This window comes from Delphinapterus leucas, chromosome 3 (genome assembly GCF_059928025.1).
Source record: "Delphinapterus leucas isolate spDelLeu-1000000601 "Yukka" chromosome 3, BTC_Dleu_Yukka2, whole genome shotgun sequence".
Taxonomy (NCBI): domain Eukaryota; kingdom Metazoa; phylum Chordata; class Mammalia; order Artiodactyla; family Monodontidae; genus Delphinapterus; species Delphinapterus leucas.
Genome location: NC_143131.1, coordinates 152,332,153 through 152,349,137, shown reverse-complemented (window position 1 = coordinate 152,349,137; position 16,985 = coordinate 152,332,153). Strand labels below are relative to the sequence as shown.

At 38.7% G+C, this 16,985-nt stretch overlaps 1 long non-coding RNA gene across 2 annotated transcripts in view; it reads right to left on the bottom strand.

Annotated features, from left to right (window-relative positions):
- The window catches only part of LOC149749771 (uncharacterized), an 83,369-nt gene extending 66,606 nt beyond the window's left edge, over positions 1-16,763 (bottom strand). Inside the window, exons 1-4 of one of the 2 annotated variants that reach the window (XR_016392515.1) lie at positions 13,462-16,763; positions 11,819-12,006; positions 7,568-7,975; positions 7,053-7,174 (exon numbers count right to left, since the gene is read on the bottom strand). This is a non-coding gene — a long non-coding RNA (uncharacterized LOC149749771). The remainder of the gene's footprint in view (positions 1-7,052; positions 7,175-7,567; positions 7,976-11,818; positions 12,007-13,461) is intronic. The other variant, XR_016392516.1, reaches the window with a different exon arrangement.
- Positions 16,764-16,985: the final 222 nt, after the last annotated feature.

Genomic DNA, 16,985 nt, shown 5'->3' with positions numbered 1-16,985 from the left:
TAGAGATTATTGAAATAAAATCATAAACTAAACATTAATCTTCAATTATGAGAAAATTTCCATAAAATACTCATTATGAGCTTGAGACTCTCTGGACACTCTAAGAAATGAGTTAATTTTTCCTTATGGGAAGTAAAGAGGGTTGACCAAACATGAATTTTTCCTTTTAAGGAAGAAGCACATGATTTGATATGTGTGTACCTTTCCAGAAGGTAGGTCTTATGTACTATCCCAAAGGAAAAGAACACGTACATTTTGAAGAACTCCTTTGAAAAACATCTCTTTGATTAGAAATGATGTTTGCTTCTTTTCAAAATATTTCTTGGGCTTCCCTGGTGCTGCAGTGGATGAGAGTCCGCCTGCCGATGCAGGAGACACGGGTTCGTGCTCCGGTCCAGGAGGATCCCATACGCCGCGGAGCAGCTGGGCCCGTGAGCCATGGCCACTGGGCCTGCGCGTCCAGAGCCTGTGCTCCGCAACGGGAGAGGCCACAACAGTGAGAGGCCGTGTACCGCAAAAAATAAAATAAAATAAAATAAAGTAATAAATAAAAATATTTCTTATACAGAATAAACAGAAATCTACCTCTTAGGGTACCAAATGTGGGAAGAGAGTTGTGATTCTCTATCATCACGGGTCCTTGAGAAATGTTAGGGATAGAGTCAATCACTTTCCTTTTGACCTTAGAATTGTACCCTATAAGCCATACAAAGACTCCCCAGTAAGGCAAAGACACCTCTATGAGATCTACCCTCAACCATCAACAATGTAGGTTCTGGAGCTAAAATGGTGAATACTACAAGGGATCTCTCCTTCAAGAAGAGAGCTTATAGAAGTATGAAAATATCCATTTATTGCTTGTTGCTTTATTTGAAGGAACTCTAAGGCCAATTCAAAATGTAGTCTAACATAAAGAGGGGGGAGGCAACCCCAAGTTTCCAGAAACTAAATATTTTCTCTTTCACAAATGAGGAAATGTAAATGAGAGGCCTCATCAGGATAGCCCCCACGTTTCCCCAAGTCTAGTGTATAATCTCTCAATGACAAGTGAAATATTTTGTCTTAGAACTGTTAAAAATATACCAAAAATGTCAACCCAGTATGGATAAAAGTAAGTTCAACTAAGGTTTTTAAAGTAAGCATTTTACAGATGGTAATCTAAGGAAGATGCATAGTTTTCCATGCAATACATCTTTCTTTTCCACACATGACTGCTAAACAAACAACTGAACCTGAGACTGATATAACAGAAATAAAGGCTCAAGTCCCAGGAAGACTACAGTCACCCTCTACTGCATGCAAGTAAAAACACATCTACAATAAAATGTGAATTCTAGAAGTAAGTTTGTTACAAACAGAACTATCCATTCTTACCCCAGCCCCAAGACCTTCCCCCTCACCATAAGTCTTTCCTATTTCAGGTCAGGACAACAGTGTCCACCCAGCTACTGAAATCCCCAAAATAGAAAGCATCTCATTATTCTTTTTCAATAACCATCCACCCCAACTCAAAGAATAAGTTTTGTGTAACATTTGAGTTTTTATTTTCATAACGTCAGAACAAAATTGGTAATCATCAACCCATCTCACAATCTACCTGTATACGTGGCTCTCACAGATGCCATAAACATATTAGCTATATCAATCAATAAATCTATGCTTCTTTCTTTGTGAAGTTTTCAATTTGTCAACCAAAACTCTGTTTTCATCTATAATTCCTCTAAAATAGTCACATTCAAAAAATGATTTATAAGAAATTAAAATATTTGTTAAAGTTTGCCAGGCCTGGCATAATATTTTTTAAAAAGTCTTACAAAATAAACGTTAGATGAACTTATTTTTTGTAAATTAATTGTGTCATTTAATCTTCATGATTTATATTTTCAATGTTAATAATAACTTATACAAATGATACCTTAAAATCAATTAATGTTATATGAGTACAAAAAGTGCTTGCACAGATACAGCTCTGGAAATGATATTATATCGTTACCTTTTTTGACTTATGAATCACAATTTTCTAAATATTTAAACTGCACCTTTGCCAAAGATGCAATGTTTCTTTTTCCTTGTCAGTGAAGTACGTTTTCTTCTTCCTTGACAAGACAAAAAATGAACCACTCCAATTTATGAGTCATGAGCTAATCTTTTTTAAAAGACAGTTTTAGAATATAACTTCAAGTAAGTTTCCTCTAAGAATTAATGAATTACAATCTCTCAGAACCTTAGTCACTGAAGTATACACTTCTGAGAATAGAGGCAATGTATGAATTTGCTTAGAAACACTCAATGATATCTTTCATTATTGACAAACTAATTCTGTTGTACACAAAGTGTCTAAAATTTTACTAAATGGCTTGTGGAAGCTCAAAGACTGATCATTAGAAATTCTCCCTTCCACTAGGAGGATGCAATGTTCTTGGGGCTGAGGTATAAAATGAATCATTTGACATTTGAATTCATAATTGTACTGGCAAAATTGATTCTGGGTATTTCACATGAGAGTCCAGGATTTTTCTGGGAAATTGGCATCATATGAAATGAAATGTGTTAATGTCACATTATTAAATACAGAATTCGGGAGCACAACTTTACAGTAGTTTGTGTGAAAATGTATGGGTGTTCATCTGCCCAGGAGAGCAATATGAGCCATTGGTGAGAACTGTGCTAAAAGATCATTTTTAGGAAAAAGTAAAGCTATGATTCTCATACAGATATAAAAAGGAATGCACATTAAAGATTTTACTTTACTTAGATGAGGAAATCAAGCAGATGTTGTAACTGAATGAAGGGAAAAGGAAGAAAAATTCATATGGAGTAAAGGAATGTTGAAATTAATTGCAAATGTGGACAAAACCAGTTTTCCACAGAAAAAAGGTACTCAATTAAAATCACTACTGCACAGAGAAGAGTTTATATATCTATTAGTTACCTGCAACTTACAAAGAGTTGCAAAATAGCTCAGAGACAAGAAACAGAGCTAGAATCTGATAACCAAGAAGGGAAATCTAAGAAGGCTGCATTAAAAAAAGTACGTACGTGTGTGTGTGTGTGTGTATATATATATATATATATATAGAGAGAGAGAGAGAGAGAGAGAGAGAGAGAGAAAGGATGCATAGTTTTTCACTGAATACATTTTTTTCTACACATGACTGCTTAATAAACAACTACAACCTGAGGCTGATATAATAGAAATAACGGCTCAAATTCAAGGGAAACTACTGTTACCCTGTACTGCATATAAGTGAGAACACATCTAAAACAAAATATAAATTCCAGACATAATTTTTTTAAAACCAGAACTACCCATTTGTCCCCAGCCCCAAGACCTTTTCTCTCACCCTAAGTCTTTCCTACTTCAAGTGAGGACAGCGTTGTCCACCCAGCTACTCAAATCCCCAGCTAGGAAGTGTCCAATTCTTCCCTTTCAATCACCATCCGCCCCAACTCTAAGGCAAGACAATGCATCATCAAGTCCTTGTTTGAACATGATAATCTCTTTTGGTTTACTGGAAGCCTCTCACTAGTCCCCAGACTCTACTCTTGCCTCCCCACAATTCATTTTTCTTAAAACAGCCAGCGTATTCTTTTAAAAATGAGATCAGATCAAGTCTCTCCACACTCAAAACCAATAGATAGCACTAGGATTTAGAATAAAATCCAAATCCCTTTTATGGGGCATCCTAAGGCCCCAGAATATCTGTCCCTGCCTATGTCCCTAACTTCAATTCTTCTCATTTGCCCCCTTATTCAACTTAGCCCTTATTTATTGGAATCCTCTTGATCCTTTGATCACACCAGCCTGGCTCCCATCTTTGCACTAACATTTTCCTTTATTTGGCTCTCTCTTGTCCCAGATTTTTGAATGCCTGGCTCCTTTTTTGTCTTTCAAAGGCAATTTCCTCAGGGATAACTTCTTGCTCCATTCAATATAATATAATGCTCAAGAACACTGTTTTTTATTTTATTTTTTTCATGGCAACTTACTGCTGAATAAAATTTTAAATTATTTCATGAATATCACCTATGTCCCTGCCCTAATAAGCAAATTACCTAATTTCAAGGACTGTATCTTTTTTGTTCATGACTGTACATAAACACACAATAAGATTCTAATACTGTTGGCCATCAGTCAACATTAGCTGAGTGAATTATACTTGTTTTCTTTCTTCAGGGAAGTGGATAAAGTACATTTTTCTGACGTATGATGAAAGTTCTAGAATTTGTGATAGATAAGTTCAGACTACTGAGGGAAGTCTGATTTAGAGAAAAGAGTAACTTAGAAGATCTGCAGGTATGTTAGCTTTAGGGCTAATGGGGAAGAGGAATTAGACTCATTTTCTTAGGTCTATCAGCATCTAACTCAAGAAAGACTAGCAGGAGTTTATTTATTTATTTATTTTTTGTGATACGCGGGCCTCTCACTGTTGTGGCCTCTCCTGTTGCAGAGCACAGGCTCCGGAGGCGCAGGCTCAGCGGCCGTGGCTCACGGACGCAGCTGCTCCGCGGCATGTGGGATCTTCCCGGACCTGGGCACGAACCCATGTTCCCCGCATCAGCAGGCAGACTCTCAACCACTGAGCCACCAGGGAAGCCCAGGAGTTTATTTTTAAAGAAATCAGAATAAAGTCAATGCTGGGGAAATGCTGTAGGCTTTACAATGATAGCAAGAGAAGCTCCCCTACGTAACAGTGAGAGCTGGAATCAATGTCTCCAGTTTAGCCTGAGTATACATCTGATAGAGAAACATCAGCTTTCTAATTTGTTATACGGAGATAACAGTCTTATATTCTTGTTTCTATTCTATTTAGTTGTATAGATCCAAGGAGATTATTTATGAGGATATACTTTGAAAAATGAAATACAGTACTAACATGAAGCACCACTGTCATTAAACCCATCACTTAACCTCTAAATCTCCATTTCCCTATTTAAACTATCTCAAAATGCCTCTCCCTCTGCTTTTTGAGTCAGAGGTAAATGGAAAAGATTTTATTTTGCTGCTGATGGTAGCAATACAGGTTGCATTAGAAATGAATGGGATGGAAGGACTCTGTTGATTTTGTTTAACCCTGCAATCGGATCCACAAATGCACAGGGCATTCACAGAGTGGAAATTTATGCCTCCAACTAACAGTAATAAGGTAAGTTTACTTTAAAAATGATATTTGGGGAGTGTTCAATTACTGTGAAGTTATGCCCCCAACCAAAACGTCATCCAGTTCCCTAGAATCATCCACATGTCTTCTGAAAAGGTTTCCTCATTTGCCTCATCCTTCTGGCTTGACTGATGGCTCCCACCCAGCCTAATCACTATCACAAAGCATATGTTGGTTTAGGCAATAACAGACCTTCATAGATCACTTACTGGATTCTCCCTTGACGTAAATTGTTATTTTTCTTTGTTTCTAGCAATAATAATACCGGGCACTGTGTAAAAACTAGCTACCATTGACTGAATGATTGCCAGGTTTTCAAGCACTGAGCTAAAAGCTCAACGTGCATTAACAATGATAATAACATTTGAGACAGACACTGTCACAAGTGCTTTGCAGTCATTATTAGTAACTCATTTCTTTCTCAAAAAACCCTGTGAAGCAGATACAATCTTCCCAAATTTACAAAACAGAAAAGTGAGGCACGATAATATTCCAGAACATGACAGCATTCACAGAACTGGTTACGTGGTTAAGTTGCGCTGGAGCTGTGATGGAAGCTCTTAAATATCTTGCCACAATGCTGGAAAGCAGTTATTGTCTTCAGTAGAAAGATACTGAGATCAATTCTCAAAATTCTGAAGTGACTGGCCCTATTTGCATAGTAAAGACTATGTGATAGGCCAAGGACTCTGTCAAAGTAACCAGATTAGGTCCAAGATGGAATCACTCATGCTAAGCCCCACATCAGCAAACCAAAATTTATCTAAGTTTCCCTACCTGGGCTCTCCAAGCAAAGGAAGGCCCAGGTCAACCAACCAATCATGCTTGCCTGCTTACCAAACCCTTATCCAGCTCCTTGTTCCATATAAGGAAAGGAACTCTCATTAACCCATTAGCAAATGACCAGTATATCGTCCTTGACCCTGCTCACTTTGGTCTATAAAAAGCTCTCACCTTGTACTGCTCTTCAGAGCTCCTTTCTACCTGCTAGATTAAACAGTACCCAAGTCATGAATCACTGAATAGAAGTCAACTAGATCAGTAAGTTATCTGTAGAAAATTTTATTTTAACAACTCTATGGCGATCCTTTCCAAATCCATGATCTCAGCTCTTCCACATGCCTCACGAGCTTTATATCGTGAGAGAACGCTGTGACCTCAGTTTCCTCAGGAAAGTGACTCCTCTCTGCCTAATCATATCATAAGGGAAACCAGGGCTAGAATCAGTAAATGTTTCCCAACAAATAGAACTAAACAGTAAAGTGTTTTAATCCCAGCACATCATTCATTCTAATCACTATATTCTCAGGGGCAAGTACTCAGCAAGCTGTGTGGGAATGACATGCACTGTTTCCATTAAAGTCATAACAGAATCTGTGCACAACACTCCTTCTCACTCCTTCGAAAACAGCTCCCTTGCTCCTCTTCTAGTGAATATTAGCATCTACAATGTGCTCTGCTTTGCCTCTGCATTCCTGGTCTGAAACTCTTTTCTGGAAAAAAGGCTTACAAAGAGTTCCTGGAAGTAAGAATTATAGACCCCCAGGGTACCTAAGGATAGGAAACTCACAAATTAATCCAATATGTAATTAGTTTTTTCCTTTTTCTCAGAGATAATAAAAATTAAGTGTTCTCACAAATATAGTAACTGAATATCCAAAACAATATTACTGAATCATGTTGGCTTAAAATGTACATGATAGAAGACTCACTTGATTTTTGTCATCAATTAAAAGTTATTAAGTATTAAGGAAATTATATTTTATTTTTTTGGTCTGAACATGTTTTATGATTCCTATCTAATCACATCTCCTTCTAAAAAAATTATCTACCTTTTTTAGAGACAAGAGCTAACATGTCCATGTTTTATTTTATAATCATAGCTGATACCTTGTGAGTCATAGTTGTTCGGGTTAGACTAAGGAACTTGAACCCTTGGACTGGCAGAAGGCTGTGCTTTGTGGAGCTTAGTTCAAAAATAGGCTTCACCATTCATATCTTTCCCTGGGAATCTGGAAGTGTGTAATTGAGAGATTAGATAGTTAGAAACGGTAATAAAATAGTTTTTGAATAAAAAGGCAATAATTAATCTCAAACCCTTTACTTCTCGTATGGCAGAATTTTTCAACTTTGGCACTACTGATATTTGGGGCTAGAAAAAATTTTTTTAATTTTTACTTTATATAGGAGTATATTTGATTAACAATGCTGTGTTAGCTTCAGGTGTACAGCAAAGTGACTCAGTTGTACGTATACATGTATCTACTCTTTATCGAATTTTTTTTCCCATATAAGTTATTACAGAGTATTGAGCAGAGTTCCTGGTGCTATACAGTAGCTCCTTGTTGGTTATCTATTTTAAATATAGCAGTATTATTATTGTTATTTTTAACGCGGGTTGTTACCTGGTGCATTGAATGATGTTTGGCAGCATCCTTGAACTCTAATGACCAGAAGCCAGTAGAATCTCCTTCTTCAGTCCTGACAATCACAAATGTTTTCTGACATTGTCAAATGTCCCCTATCAAAATCACTTCCAGTTGAGAATCACTGCCTTATGGATCTTGAACCAGTAGATCAATATACATAGAAATCAAAAGGGAAAATTTAACAGCTGTCATTCTGGTAAAGCCAGAATACAGCTTGGAATTTAAAATCAAGACTTCTTTCAGGACTTTCCTGGTGGTCCAGCAGTTAAGACTATGCACTTCCACTGCGGGTTCAATCCCTGGTTGGGGAACTAAGATCCCCCATGCTGCGTGGTGCGGCCAAAAAAAAAAAAAAGGATTTCTTTCTTTCCCTCTGAAGTGAAACTAGTGAGAAACAGAAAGAACAAGAGAATGAGAATAAGAACGAGTGGTAAATTCTTGGCAGCCCAGGTCCCAATTCCCTCAATCATATTAGTTACATATTCCCAAATGAAGGAGTTGCTCTGAGGAGAAAAGAGGAAAATGCTTTCCTTACCCCAACAGAGGCAAGGCTTCCTATGTTATACATGAGATTAAAATACAAGTTAGAGAAAAAAATGTGTGCTGTAGAAAGGGGACAAAGATAATCTAGGAGAAGTAACCTACGCAAATAGGCAAGCTGGACAATGAAGATGTAGAAAACCAGCGTCAGCAGATAAGTTCCAGAGGTTGGAATGGGGAATACAGCAGATGGACACAGAGCACCAAAGACTCAGAGAGGGAGCAAAATATTTCTCTCTACGCCTAAGCTTCCAGGTCCAGTCAGAGTCCATATGTAATTATAACAACCATTTGTCCACTGCAATAATCTGACTGAATTCTTCCTCGTAACCAAATGAGCCAGATTCAAACACTGATACTGCTATCATTTGTATGAAAAGAAGAGTAACTAGTCAATAATGTCAATCCAAATCTGAACCCATGTCATTTTTTTAAAATTCAATTTTAATAGCTAAAAGGCAGGCTTGATTTTTTCGTGGATTTTTTTTTTTTTTTTTTTTTGCGGTACGCGGGCCTCTCACTGCTGTGGCCTCTCCCGTTGCAGAGCACAGGCTCCGGACGCGCAGGCTCAGCGGCCACAGCTCACGGGCCCAGCTGCTCCGCGGCATGTGGGATCCTCCCGGACCGGGGCACGAACCCACGTCCCCTGCATCGGGAGGCAGACTCCCAACCACTGCGCCACCAGGGAAGCCCTTTTTCGTGGATTTTTAAAGCAGTTTTGAGACAGAAAGAAAAAGAATAAATGGCATAAAGATGCAAATCTTTCCTGGCATCCCAAGACCTTAAACAGCTTAAGACTAGGAGATAACTTCCTTTCCTCTACTGATTTTTCCCTTTTAGTTAGGTGCCTTTATAATAAGTTCAGTTATCTTTCTCTATTATATTTTTGTGAAAACTGCTTTTCTCTGCCAGAGATTGTATCTACTTCCTACACCCTTAAGAGATTCTATTTTCTTCTACAATTTTCAGTTCCTCAGAGTGCCTCTTCTAAATTTTCTAAATGTAGCACTGTAATCAAGGTTTCTAACTGTAAAAAAACAAAAACACAACAACAACAAACAGGCCTCAAGTTTCATATTTTTAGAACAATGACCAGGTGTTACTATGAAAAACCAGTTTCAGTTTGTCACTGATAAGACAAACTAAGCTAAGAGGACTTTTTTCTTTACCCTCCCAAATGCGTTAAATGTACTATCCTCACCTCTATTTTTTTTCTTCCTTGCATTGCTTAATTCACCTTTTATGATGGCAAGCATCAGGCAGGTCTTAAAAAAAACAAAAACAACTTCATCGTTTGCTATCATACGCCTTAAACAATGAGTCATCTAAAGAAGTGAACATTCTTGTTATTTCAAATCATTACTGAAAATTAGAAGCAAATGAAGCTAGAATATAAGTCTCAGAATTTTAAAAACTTGAGAAACATTAAAGAAAACGCAGTTCATCTCCCACTGTAGCTGGAACAAATAAACCCCAGAAAACTTTGCTCAAGGCCAAACAATAAGTAGGTCTGAGAGTTGAACCTAGATCATTTTACTCTAAATACTGTTCACCACTCTCTGGCCCTGCCATTATAACACACTGTCTCTATGTCTTTCTCTACTGTGTCATATGTAGTCACCATGTAACTAAAAAGTATACTGAGGATTTAATTTTTCTATCAGGTAGGTTCACATTGAACCACCCTAGGCATTATGAGGGGAAAAATAGAAGCTAATATTTATTATCCACTCTGTGCCAGGCATTTGGCTAAGGAAACTGTATGCAAGTATCCCATTTAATCACCAAAATGTTTGCAATCTATGAAGTAGGCACCAAGGCAGTCTTACTCAGGGTTCAGCTGTAGAGCATAGAATCTTTCCTAGATACCTGAAGTAGAAAAGCTTATAATTAGAGAGAAGGGAAGCAACAGACCCTAGACTGAGGTTCTGGCCACACCAGGCTGCCACAACAGCTACTGCCTCTGCAATGGTGAGGAAGCAGATTCTCAAATCAGGAAACACCGCTGAAGCTGGTGACTCCAGCAACTGAGAACCTCTGCCACCATCTGCACCAGAAAATTCCAAATCCATGTCCCCGTGAGAATGTGTGACTTGCAGAACTAAAATCACATCCAGAACCATAGCTGTAAAGGAGCTGGGGAACATCCTGAAGAGACTGGAAAGGGAAGAAGTATAGGAAGGCACACAAGAAAGCAGTGGGAGTGGATACTGCAAAAGTCAATATAAACAAATTTACAGAAAACTCCAAATGCCTTCTGAACAATTTCTGATCCTCAGGATCAAAATCCCCAAAAGTATAATAACATCACTTTTATAATAAAATAATGAAAATTAATTTGAAGACAATATTAGATTGAAAGTCACTGTAGGAGAGAAAGGGTTTCCTAAAAGAAAATTGTAATCTGGAAAAAAAAAAAGAAGAAAGTGTTTCTTTTCTGAGTTAATGTCATGTTAATATAAGTCTAACTTCTAGAAGTAACTTGTAATTACAATCATTTATTTTATTTATTATTTTCTGCTTTTACTAAAATGAATTTAGTACATGGTTAGGTTTTGGATAGCTGCCATCCACACTAAAATGAACAGTAATGAAACTTGCTATTAGTGCTTTTAAGAGCATGCTAATGTTACTCATTAAACACTGGATGGATTGTTTCTCAGCCCATGTTCCATGGTGGCTGCATTTGATTATGTATATGTTGGCCGAAATGCTGGCAAATGACATGGACTGTCCTCCCAGAACACGCATGGAAATGAAATGTGTGCATCCTGAGGCGAGCTGGGTGAGAAAAGTTCGACACTTAATGAAATCAACAAAGAGCCTGTTTGTCAAGGGTGACTTGAAGTGTGTGTAAATGATCCTTGCCTCCATGAGCACGATGAGGTGATTTTACCATCAGTGATTTTAGGTGATTAAACACCTCTGGTCTGCTGCTCCCATTAAGGGAGATTATTCTTACTTTCATCCTTGCAACAAAGCTAAGGTTTATGCTTTATTAGGGAGTCTGTGGTGACTAGATGTGTCATTATCTGTCCTACCATCCACCACTGGGTTTAGAATTTTTACTTCAAAATGACCACCATTCACTCTTTCAGATTCCTTCTAGTTTACTATTTAATGTGTGCTTGTTCTGCATTATTCTCGATGGAGCTCATGCTGTTTATGTTTCCAGAGCTTCTTAAGACTCATCCTTGAATAAAGATTAGGAAAAAGTCATTTGCGTTTCCTCCAAAGAACAGCTATTAGATGGGTAATGGATCCTGGAGCTCAGGTTATTAAATATTCAACTGTCCTTCTGGATCATCAGGAGGTGCATATCCCAGTTTGACAGGGACAAAGTTAGCCTATAAAAGGACCCAATTTCTCTGGTTAAGGGCTGTGAATCTCATTTTATAGGGTATGCAAGAATGATCAATGATTTTATTTTCATTTAATCAAATTATATTCAGCCTCAAAAGCCTAATGGGCTGCTAGGAAATTCTGATCTCTGCCATTGCTGGGTGTATCACCTTCAGGGTTCACCCATAATTTAGGACATTCTAGAGAAAGAGCTTCATCTTGCAGTCTTCTGTGGCCACAGCAGAAATCCTCATTATGCAAGTCTATAATCTAAAAGCTATTTGATTTTACGCCATGTATGTACCTGGGGATGTACGCTGAGACTAGGAGCCTCTAGAAACTCACCTTCAAACTGCTTCCCATTCCTTCCAAAATCCTGTCACCATCAATGTGCATCCTCCAAAATTCCAATCCTAAACATAGGCACTTAGTATCATCTTTCCAGGATGCTCAGCCTTTAAAGATCAAAACCCAGGAGAGGAATATATCATCCAGGAAATTTCTGCAAGTTAGCACTGAAATACAAGCCTGCCCTGAGACAAAAGAGCATAAAAGGTGCTAAGATACTTTTGTGAAATGTGGCTGGGGAGGATTCAGACGAGGAGAAAAAAATTAAGAAGAATTATTTCCATAAATTATTCTGAATACTTACTGTGTGCCAGGCACTGTTTTAAGTGCTATATTTGAATGGTGTTTTACTAAGCTCTCAAGATAAGTCCCAAGTGAGGATTAAATGAAACATCACTAATACATGCCAAACAACTATTTTAAGCACGTTCGAAATATCATTACCTCATATAATCACATAACAACTCTATCAGGTAGGAACTACTGTTATCACCAAATGAAGAACTAAGGCATAGAAAGATAAGTAAGGTGCTGAAAAGGGGTCACTGGACCTGTATGGAAGAATGTTTTTTAAACGGGACATTGGCCTTAAGCACTTAGAAATCTAAGATAAGCATTTTAAAGTGATTCCAAACAGGGCTACATGAATGGCCAGAGTGGACAGCTTCTCTGTGCCAAAAGATACATAATCATAGATCAAAAAACAATTACCACTTTCAGTGTGTAAGATATTTTAACAGCTATTTTGTTCTAACAGTTATTAAAGTGAATATAGAACTGACTTATATCAGTGGTTTCACTTTTCATACTTAATTACCCAGTTACCCTTATAAAGCACTAAAGAAAATATGGGGGAGTCAAGATGGCAGACTAGGAGGGCATGAAATTCGCATCTTGGCACAACTAGGGCACCTACCAGGCACCGGTAGGGGACCACGGACGCCTAAGGGGACGGGAGGAACCCCCAGCAACCAAGTACGACATGGGGCATGGGGAGAGTGAGTGGGGAGGAGAAGTGGAGGTGAGACTGGACTGGCGCCCCTGAGGGGCAGCTGGGGGAGAGGAAGAGATCCCACACCTGGAGGGGGAAATTGGGGGACCACTGGGAGGGCAGAGGATCAAAAGGGAGGGTGGCTAGGTTTCCCCTACTCTCTTGGGCCCCAGAAGCTTGATGAAATCCCGGACCTGATCCTCTGCCCACCTAAACCCTCCAGCTGCGTGGGTCCTGACGGAGTGGGAGGGAGGAAAGGGGGATCAAAAGTAAAGGCCAGACCTCTGGGACCTGCACCCCTGAGGGGCAAATGGGTGGGGGTAGGAGTTCCTACACTCAGTGGGACCAGCCCACAGTTAGGGTCCAGCGGCGACTGTGGAGACCCTGGGAGAGACCATGGGGGAGGGCGTGGAGGAACAGAAAGGAACACGGCCAGCGCTTTCGCTGCCCACTTAGGCACCGGGGAGCCTGTTGGGCTCCCAGGCCTAATCCTCTGCCCTGGGAGCCTCCCTCCTACCAGGTAGAGCCCAAGCCCTGCCCCTACACCCCCACCCAGGGCCCCACCTCTACACTCGGAGACCCCTTCTGAGACCCCCTCCAAACACCCTCGGCCTAAACCCCGCACACACACCCTCACCCATGGCCCTACCTCCAAACTCCCGAAATCCACACTCCAGAGAACCCCTTTGGATGTGCTGCCTCTCCCATTCCGTGTAGGTCCTAGGCAGAGGCCCCACCACACACTTGAATGTTGCCCAGCCTAGTCCCCACACCCAAGGCCTTTTCTGGCTGTGTGGGTCCTGAGTCTAGGCCCCGCCCCACACTCAAACGTCACCACCCTGGCTAGGCCCTGCCCAACCCTAAACCCTGCCCCTGCCTAAGTTCCGCCCCCCCACCTAAACTCCACCCCCAAGAGCCAAGGCCTTTTTTTTTTTTTTCCTTTTCTCTTCTTTTAGGTCAGGGTGCTGTTTTACCTTCTTCTTGATAATTCATTAATATAATTATTTTTTTCTAATAAACCTTTTATTTTTCTAATTTTATTTTATTCTCTATACTTTGTTATTGTTCTGCTCCTTTTGGGTTGTTCCCCCCCACCACTTTTTTTTCTTGTTTCTGGTGTGGTTTTGTTTTCCCTTGTTGCAGTTGCAGTTGTTTCAATTATATTTTTATTTTTCCTAATACATTTTTTATTGTTCTAATTTTATATTTATTCTTTGTTATTGTACTGCTCCTTTTATTCTTTTTTATTCTTTTTTTTTAATGATGCTATGCAGCTTGCAGGTTCTTGGTTCCCAGGCCAGAGGTCAGGCCCGAGCTCCTGTGGTGGGAGCACCAAGTCCAAGCTGCTGGACTAACAAAGAACCTCAGATGCCAGGAAATATTAATTGAGGTGAGGCCTCCTGGAGGTCCTCATCTCGGCACCAAGGTCCGGCTCTACCTAACTTCCTGCAAACTCCATTGAAGGAAGCCTCAGGCCAAACAACCAGTAAGACAGGAATACAGCCCCTCCCATCAAAAAAAAAAATGAAACAACAAAAATTATGTTACAGATGAAGGAGCAAGGTAAAATCCTACAAGACCAAATAAATGAAGACAAAATATGCAACCTACCTGAAAAGGAATTCAGAATAAGGACAGTAAAGATGATCCAAAATCTCAGAAACAGAATGGAGAAAAACACAAACATTTAACAAGGATCTAAAGGAACTGAAGAGCAAACAAACAGTGATGAACAATGTAATAACTGATATTAAAAATACTATAGAAGGAATCAATAGCAGAATAACTGAGGCAGAAGAATGGATGAATGAGCTGGAAGATAAAATGGTGAAAACAACTGCCAGGGAGCAGAATAAAGAAAAAAAAAATGAAAAGAACTGAGAACAGTCTCAGAGACTTCTGGGACAACATTAAACACACCAACATTCGAATTATAGTGGTCCCAGAAGAAAAAGAGAAAAAGAAAGGGTCTGAGAAAATATTTGAAGAGATTAGAGTCAAAAACTTCCCTAACAAGGGAAAGGAAATAGTCAATCAAGTCCAGGAAGTGCAGAGAGTTCCATACAGGGAAAACCCAAAGAGAAACACACCAAGACACATATTAATCAAACTATCAAAAATTAAATACAAAGAAAAATATTAAAAGCAGTAATGGAAAAGCAACAAATATCACACAAGGGAATCCCCATAAGGTTAACAGCTGATCTTTCAGCAGAAACTCTGCAAGCCAGAAGCGAATGGCAGGACATATTTAAAGTGATGAAAGGGAAAAACCTACAACCAACATGACTCTACCCAGCAAGGATCTCATTCAGATTTGACAGAGAAATTAAAACCTTTACAGACATGCAAAAGCTAAGAGAATTTAGCACCATCAAACCAGCTTTACAACAAATGATAAAGGAACTTCTCTAGGCAGGAAACACAAGAGAAGGAAAAGACCTACAATAATAAACCCAAAACAATTAAGAAAATGGTAATAGGAACATACATATCAATAATTACCATAAATGTAAATGGATTAAATGCTCCAACAAAAAGACACAGACTGGCTGAATGGTTAAAAAAACAAGACCCATATTTATGCTGTCTACAAGAGACCCACTTCAGACCTAGGGACACATACTGACTGAAAGTGAGGGAATGGAAAAAGATATTCCATGCAAATGGAAATCAAAAGAAAGCTGGAGTAGCAATTCTCATATCAGACAAAAGAGACTTTAAAACAAAGACAAGAGACAAAGAAGGACACTACATGATGATCAAGGGATCAACCCAAGTAAAATATATAACAATTGTAAATATTTATGCACCCAACAAAGGAGCACCTCAATACATAAAGCAAATACTAACAGCCATAAAAGGGGAAATCGACAGTAACACAATCATAGGAGGGGACTTTAACACTCCACTTTCACCAATGGACAGATCATCCAAAATGAAAATAAATAACGAAACACAAGCTTTAAATGATACATTAAACAAGATGGACTTAATTGATATTTATAGGACATTCCATTCAAAAACAAGAGAATAAACATTCTTCTCAAGTGCTCATGGAACATTCTCCAGGATACATCATATCTTGGGTCACAAATCGAGCCTTGGTAAATTTAAGAACATTCAAATTGTATCAAGTATCTTTTCCAACTACAACGCTATGAGACTAAATATCAATTGCAGGAAAAATGTGCAAAAAATACAGACACATGGACGCTAAACAATACACTACTAAATAACCAAGATATCACTGAAGAAATCAAAGAGGAAATAAAAAAATACCTTGAAACAAATGACAATGAAAACATGATGACACAAAAACCTATGGGATGCAGCAAAATCAGTTCTAAGAGCGAAGTTTCTATCAATACAACCCTACCTTAAAAAACAAGAAACATCTCAAATAAACAACCTACATGTAAATGAATGAAATTAGAACACTCCCTAAAACCATACACAAAAATAAACTCAAAATGGATGAAAGACCTAAGTGTAAGACCAGACACCATCAAACTCTTAGAGGAAAACATAGGCAGAACACTCTATGACATAAATCACAGCAAGATCCCTTTTGACCCACCTCCTAGAGAAATGGAAATAAAAACGAAAATAAACCAATGGGACCTAATGAAACTTCAAAGCTTTTGCACAGCAAAGGAAAACATAAACAAGACGAAAAGACAACCCTCAGAATGGGAGAAAATATTTGCAAATGAAGCAACTGACAAAGGATTAATCTCCAAATCATACAAACAACTCATGCAGCTCAATATCAAAAAAATAAGCAACCCAATCCAAAAATAGGCAGAAGACCTAAATAGACATTTCTCCAAAGAAGATATACAGATTGACAACAAACACATGAAAGGATGCTCAACATCACTAATCATTAGAGAAATGCAAATCACTAATCATTAGAGAAATGCAAATCAAAACCACAAGGAGGTATCACATGACACTGGTCAGAATGGCCATCATCAAGAAATCTACAAACAATAAATGCTGGAGAGGGTGTGCAGAAAAGGGAATCATCTTGTACTGTTGGTTGGAATGTAAATTGATACAGCCACTGTGGAGAACAGTATGGAGGTTCCTTAAAAAACTAAAAATAGAACTACCATACAACCCAGCAATCCCACTACTGGGTATATACCCTGAGAAAACCATAATTCA